Genomic DNA, 6,717 nt, shown 5'->3' with positions numbered 1-6,717 from the left:
GCGAGATGTCCTGTAGTTTTCGTTGGTACCATTCTGGAGTACATATGACTTTTTATTACATTTTTTCTTGGAGACGAAGTGACCATAAAAGTGCAATTCTGGCATTCTTTATTTTTTTTCTGACGACGTTCACCATGCGGAGTATATAATGTTTTACATTGATAGATCGGACTTTTGCAGGCACAGCGATACCAAACGTATTCTTGTTTTATTATTTCGATTCTTTTATTATAAAATAGCAAAAGGATTTTTTTAACTTATTACCGTTTTTTTTTTTCATAATTAGTAAAACTTTTTTAAAATGACATTTTTTTTTTTTTTTTTTTTTTTAAGTCCCCCGAGGGAACAAGAACTAGTGATGTTTTGATCGCTCCTGCAGTACGATGTACTGTCATAGCATAACATCATACCGCATTCTAAGGCCTTAGTCACACGGGCGTTTTTTCGCACGGTTTGCGGATCGCATGACGGATGCGCATCCGCAAATCGCGTAACCGATGCCCAAAAATCGCCCGAAAAGCTGCTCCTAGCCGCGTTTCATTAGAAACAGGCTGGAGCTGTCCAGCGCATTGCATTCAATGGAGCCGGCAATACAGCCGGCTCTATGAAAGCAATGTGCTGTGGGCGAGTGCGGGATGACTTGTCGGGAAGGGCTTAAATATATAAGCCCTTCCCTGCAATTCATCCAGAAATGTGTTAAAATAAAAAAAATATATATACTTACCTTGTCCCGGCAGATGGAGTTCAGCGCGGCCGGCCTGCAGTGGGTGTGAGTCAGACCTGCCCCTGATTGGCTCAGCCCTGAGCCAATCAGGGGCAGCTTTGAGTCACACCCCCTTCACACCCACTGCAGGCCGGCCGTGCTGAACTCCGACTCCTGGGACAAGGTGAGTATATATATATTTTTTATTTTAACACATTTCTGGATGAATTGCAGGGAAGGGCTTATATATTTAAGCCCTTCCCGACAATTCATCCAGCGCTGTCCGGCAGCCCATTGCTTTCAATGGAGCCGGCTGTATTGCCAGCTCCATTGAATTCAATGGGCAAACATCGTTCTTCTCTGCCACAGCTGTTACAGCTGTGGCAGAGAAGAATGATTTGTCTTCTATATGTTCTCAATGGGGTCGTCGCTGCTGCCGCCAGCCCCGTTGAGCGCATATAGAGAAGAGAACAGGAATCGCAGATCGCACATAGGTGCGAACTGCGATTTCTGTTCTATAATTTATCGGATGAGCGCATAAAAAGCGCTCATGTGTCCGATACCATTGCAAAGCAATGGTTTAAAAAAAAAAAAAAAAAAATCGCCAGACGCATGCGCAAATTGTGCGAAAAGTCGCCCGTCTGACTGAGGCCTAACAGGCATCCTATCAAGCCATGCCTCAGGCATGGTTTGATAGGCATTTTGCTAATACAGTCCTGGGGCCTTCAAGAAGGCCCCAAGCTGCCATGACACCCGCACGGCCCGCTGGAACATTGGCCGATGGATGTTGCAGGCGGATGTCAGAAACAGCTGGCACCTGCGCTGTATGAAAGGGAATCACCCCATGATCTCCCTCAATGGATACCCCAAACGTGGAGGACGTAATCTTACATCCTGTGTTGTTAAGGGGTTTATGTCATTTTTTGATAGTTATCAAATATATAACGGAAGACACCAAAGAATCTATACATTTATAAAAGAATATATATGTTATTAACATTTATCATACATGTACAAAAAAGCAATCCATAAGATTTACTTTAGGCTACCTGCACATGGGCGGGCGGATATCATCCGGAGTTTCTCAGCCCAATATTGCGCTCGCTAACGTGCATTCTCACCGCGATGCCAAATGTTTTTATGGCAAAACCGCCTCCCATCACTTCAGTAAAGCAGCGATCCTCTGCCACGTCGGAGGATGAGCGGTTCCCATTGTTTTCAGTGGGATTCCTCACATTGCACACTGTGTCATGTGTTTTACTGTTCCATTGAAAGGAATGGGCGATGCTTTCCGAGGAACAGGAAAAGATACGACTCGCTGCGATCGCTCACGTATAGGACTCCATTCAAAAAAATGGGCCTCATAGTGTGATAGACATTATGATTGCTGGTATAAAATGTCTATCGATTTGTATAAACGAAATGTATTTTGCTGTTGTAATGACTCTTAGCTCTGTGGAGTTTAAAGGACACACACACAATCTAATCATGGTATTTGCTAGACAATGGATGTATGATGTTAATGTTAGCTAAGTACATAGGAATTGCACAAGAAGCCTCTAAGAGTTAAGGGTCATAGTGTTACATGTATATTTGTGTACAACACTGAGTGTTGAACTAGCACTTCTTCACCCCTCCCATCCTGAAACTTCTACAAACAAAGGAATTGCTTCAGCCTGAGCACATGTTGATAAGACTTGCTTATACACAGACATGACTGGAGCTAGGACAAAGGTCCATGCTACATCAGCACTTGGAAGAGGGTGGGCAGAGAGGTGGGAGATTCTATATGATCCGACAAATGAGAATCTTATATGTTACTGATGTAATCTGTTGCACGCCCATTGAAGGGCGGTTGTCATGTGTTATAATAAAAGGCTTGAGCCTCTATACATTGTAGAGACTCTCCCAGTTTTAGACCAGCATTTGTGTCTGATCTGGTTCGATGATGTGTGCACACGATACAATTCGGAAGCGGCAAAATACCCCGAAGCCTGCTGGAGAAAATCATAATCCAGAACAATAGTAGCGCCAGATCTGTGCGTCCTGCAGTGAGTTGTTAACAATGCGGTGCAGGAAACAATGTGCTATATTTTTGCGACCCTTGGAACGCTTCACCCACTGTTTTCAATGGAACAGGAAACTGCATTGCACGGCGTGCGAGGTGTACGTAAGTGTGATGCGAGGTTACCCATTGAAAACAATGGTAACACTTGGTGGAGGATCACTGCTCCACAGAAAGGATGGGAGACACTTTTGTCAGTAAAATGCCTCACGTTGCTGTGAAAATTCACATTGACGAGCGCAATATGGGGCCGAATTTCTCCACCTGAGATCGCACTCACCCGCGTGTAGGCAGCTAGATACGTTCTTTATTTGTAAGCGTATTCACGCCGGCCGATATACGGTGTCCCTCTCTGCAGGGGGAGAAGGTTGGAAGAGGCGGGAGCACTGCACTGAGCTCCTGCCCCCTCTCCACTATCTGCAATGAGAAGGGGCAGGATGGAGGCGGGGGCTAAGTTCCTGGAATTAGCTCCGCCCCGTCCCATCTCCCCTCATTGCAAATAGTGTGGAGGGGCGGAGAGTTGGCGGAGAGGGGGCGGGAGGTCAGAGCACTGCTCCCGGCTCTTCCAGCCTCCTCCCCCTGCAGAGAGAGACGCCGTATATCGGCCGGCGTGAATACCCGGCCGATATACGGTCGTCTGAATAAGCCCTGAGCCACAGCCATAACTGGAAGGAAAGGCGCATTTCTGATTCCGCACAAGAACGTATGCAGGACAGTCGGGCGCCACCATTGTTCTTCCTTTGCACCTCTAGGACCGTCATGCGCTCTGCTTTGGGAAGCTCTAACTGTACAGCCTTTGGCCGTATGATGTAGTATGACCACGATACACCATTAGGCCTCCTTCCCACGAACGGATTTACGCCGCGTAAATCCGCGGCAAAAATCCGCTGCTTTGCCCCCTGCTATTAGGTTCTATTGAACCTAATAGCTCAATGCTCACGATGCGTAATTCCACCGCGGAATTACGCACCATGAAATCTCCCGTCCTCACCCGCAGCATGTTCTATTTGCTGCGGGTGTACGCGCTGACGGCTTCCATTGCAGTCAATGGAAGCCGTCCATTCACGCTATCTCCCACTGCAACCAGCGGAAGATAGCGTGAAAAAACGCTTCCCCGCCTACCGCCGCGCGTCATATGACGCGGCCGGCGAGTCACGTGACACGGCCGCCCGCGTCATGTGACGCGGTGGGCGTGTCACATGACGCGACGGCGGTGGGCGGGGAAGCGTCTTCACGCTATCTTCCGCTGGTAAGTATGGGGGCGCCGTGACGGGCTTCACTGCGGAATATTACGCGGCGGAGCCCGTCAGCGCTCGTTGGAAGGAGGCCTTACTGCCCAGCCAGTAGGAATCTCACTGCCAGTACTTCTGCCAAGCAGAAGAATGAAGGTGCATCGACACTACAGCGTTCCTGCGCCCGTCAGCAGCACTCTGATAGCCATATGGGCGGCCAATTATACTAAACGACCAGACAGGCAGCCACCAATATACGTGCCCTGCTCTGATTTTAGGCTACAGGGGTCTATAGAGAAACAAGAGTAGAAGCATATCCGTGTATGAAGGGGTTAATACCAGACATCCCGCCTCCAGCATGCAGGAAGGGGTTAATGCTAGACGCATCCCTCGTTCAGCAGGCGTGTATGAAGGGATCTCCACATCCAGGCACCCACACTGCGCTGCATGGTGCCCCCAATATACCGGCTATGAATGAACCGCCAGCTTCTCTGAGGAGTGCGGAGCCCATTACCTTTCCCTCTCCGTAAGGTCCTCTTACGTCACCACAACACGTGATGAAGCACCTGACCCATTACATCACGTGGTACGGTTGTCTCACGTGAACAAGGTAACGTGCCTCCTCTGGCGGCTGAGGGTAGTGCGGCTCATATGGGGACGTGAGCGGCACAGGAGGGGAGTGCCTGCGGCAGGGAACAGGGTGATGTGTACTGTGGTCAGCGTTACTTGAGGGGAAGAAAGGCCTTGGACCAAGCTGATGGTAGTAAGGGCAGGCCCACTCAACTGGCAACTACAGGCGGATCCCACAGTAAATATGCACCCGGCTGCTTTTAGCCCCTCCCTCACACAAGAACGCGGGAAAGCAGCGCAATTTAAATTCCGGCGCTTTGCCGCACGTTACGTTTTCACTGGCTTTCAGCAGTCCTCGTCATTGAGGAGCAGTACACGCTCAAAAATAGACCAGACACGGAAATCGCAGCAGTCTGAGGCCGTGTGAGAGGCTGCGCCTAAAGCCAAAAATATCGCCTGTGTGAGGGAGGCAGGACGCCATCCTTTGTTATGTTTGTTTTTTCCTCCCCCTTTTATAAAATCATAACTCCTTTGTTTATCCATCGACGTCGCTGTATGAGGGCTTGTTTTTTGCGGGACGAGTTGTATTTTTCAATGGTGTTATTTAATGTACCATATAAGGTACTGAAAAACTTTTAAAAAATTCCTAATGCAGTGAAATGGGGAAAAAATTGACATTCTGCCATCTTTCAGTGGTCTTGTTTCTACAACATACAAAAATGACATGATAACTTTATTCTATACGATACCAAACTTGTGTAGGGTTTTTTTTTTTTTGTTTTTTTTTTGCTGTACTACTTTTTTTTTTTTTTAATTAACCCCTTCCCGCCCCAGGGCGTAAGTTTACGTCCTGGCAGCAGGGTACTTCCTGCGACAGGGCGTAAACTTACGTCCTGGGGATAGCGCGAGATCACATATGAGGAGCTGGCTGTCGGTCATAGCCGGCGTCCCGCTGCAACAGTGGGGAGGGCATCTCCTTCCCTGCCACTTTTTAAATGCTTTTTCTCATATTAGCATAAAAAACCCCACATATTTGGTATCGTCGTGTCCATAAAGACTTGTAGAATAAATCAAACATGGTTTTTATCCTGCACGGCAAAAAGCGTTAAACGCAAAAAACTGAGGCAACATGCTAATTTTTAGTATTTTGCCTCCCAAAAAACGCAATAAAAGTGATCAAAAAAATCCGTATGTACCCCAAAATGGTACCAGTAAAAACTACTGCTCGTCTCGCAAAACATAAGCCCTCACCGAGCTCCGTCCATGGAAAAATAAAAGTTATAGGACTTTGAATGTCGCGATTTAGAAAAAGAAAATAATTTCCAAAAAAGGGTTTTTATTGCGAAAAAGTGAAAAAAACAAAAAAAAAAGTTTTGGTATCATCGTAATCGTTACGGCCCGTGGAAAAAATGTTTTGTGTCATTTATGCTGATGATTAACGCTGTAAGAAACCCAACCAAAAAAATCTATAGCAGAATTGATGCGCTTTGAATTTGTATTTTTTATACTTACTTTTCAGTCGCTGCATTCCAGGAGACATTATGTTTTTTATTTTTCCATCAATGGATCCTCTGAGTGCTTGTTTTTCTTTTTTGTTTTTTTGCCGGAAAGGAGACTCTAGTACCCTGTTGTACTGCCTCTAGCTATGATACAAGGTATGATACAGGCGGGCATGGAGACTCTAGTACCCTGTTGTACCACCTCTAGCTTGAATACAAGATGTGATACGGGCTGGCATGGTGGCTTAGTACTCTGTTGTACCGCCTCTAGCTTGGATACAAGATGCAATATGGATGGGCATGGAGGCTCTAGTACCCTGTTGTACTACCTCTAGCTGGGATACAGCATGTGATACAGTGGGCATGGAGGCTCTAGTACCCTGTTGTACTGCCTTTCTTTAGGTGTTTAGCTCCGGTCCGCGGCATCGGCGGGAAGTTTTGTTCTAAACACAAGGCCCGCTGCCTCGTGTCATGTGCGGCGTGCCGACGCCGCTCACCACTAAAGCGATTACCAGCTCAGGTGTCGCAGCTCCCCGCTGGTAATCGCGCTATTCCCACTGATCCAGCACACACTGACGTCAGTGTGCAGCCAGGATCCTCCTCCCCGAGTCCCCTGCTCATTAGTTCCGCAGGAGAGGACTCGGGGAG

This window comes from Eleutherodactylus coqui, unplaced genomic scaffold (assembly GCF_035609145.1).
Source record: "Eleutherodactylus coqui strain aEleCoq1 unplaced genomic scaffold, aEleCoq1.hap1 HAP1_SCAFFOLD_19, whole genome shotgun sequence".
Taxonomy (NCBI): Eukaryota; Metazoa; Chordata; class Amphibia; order Anura; family Eleutherodactylidae; genus Eleutherodactylus; species Eleutherodactylus coqui.
This window is presented reverse-complemented; position numbering follows the sequence as displayed.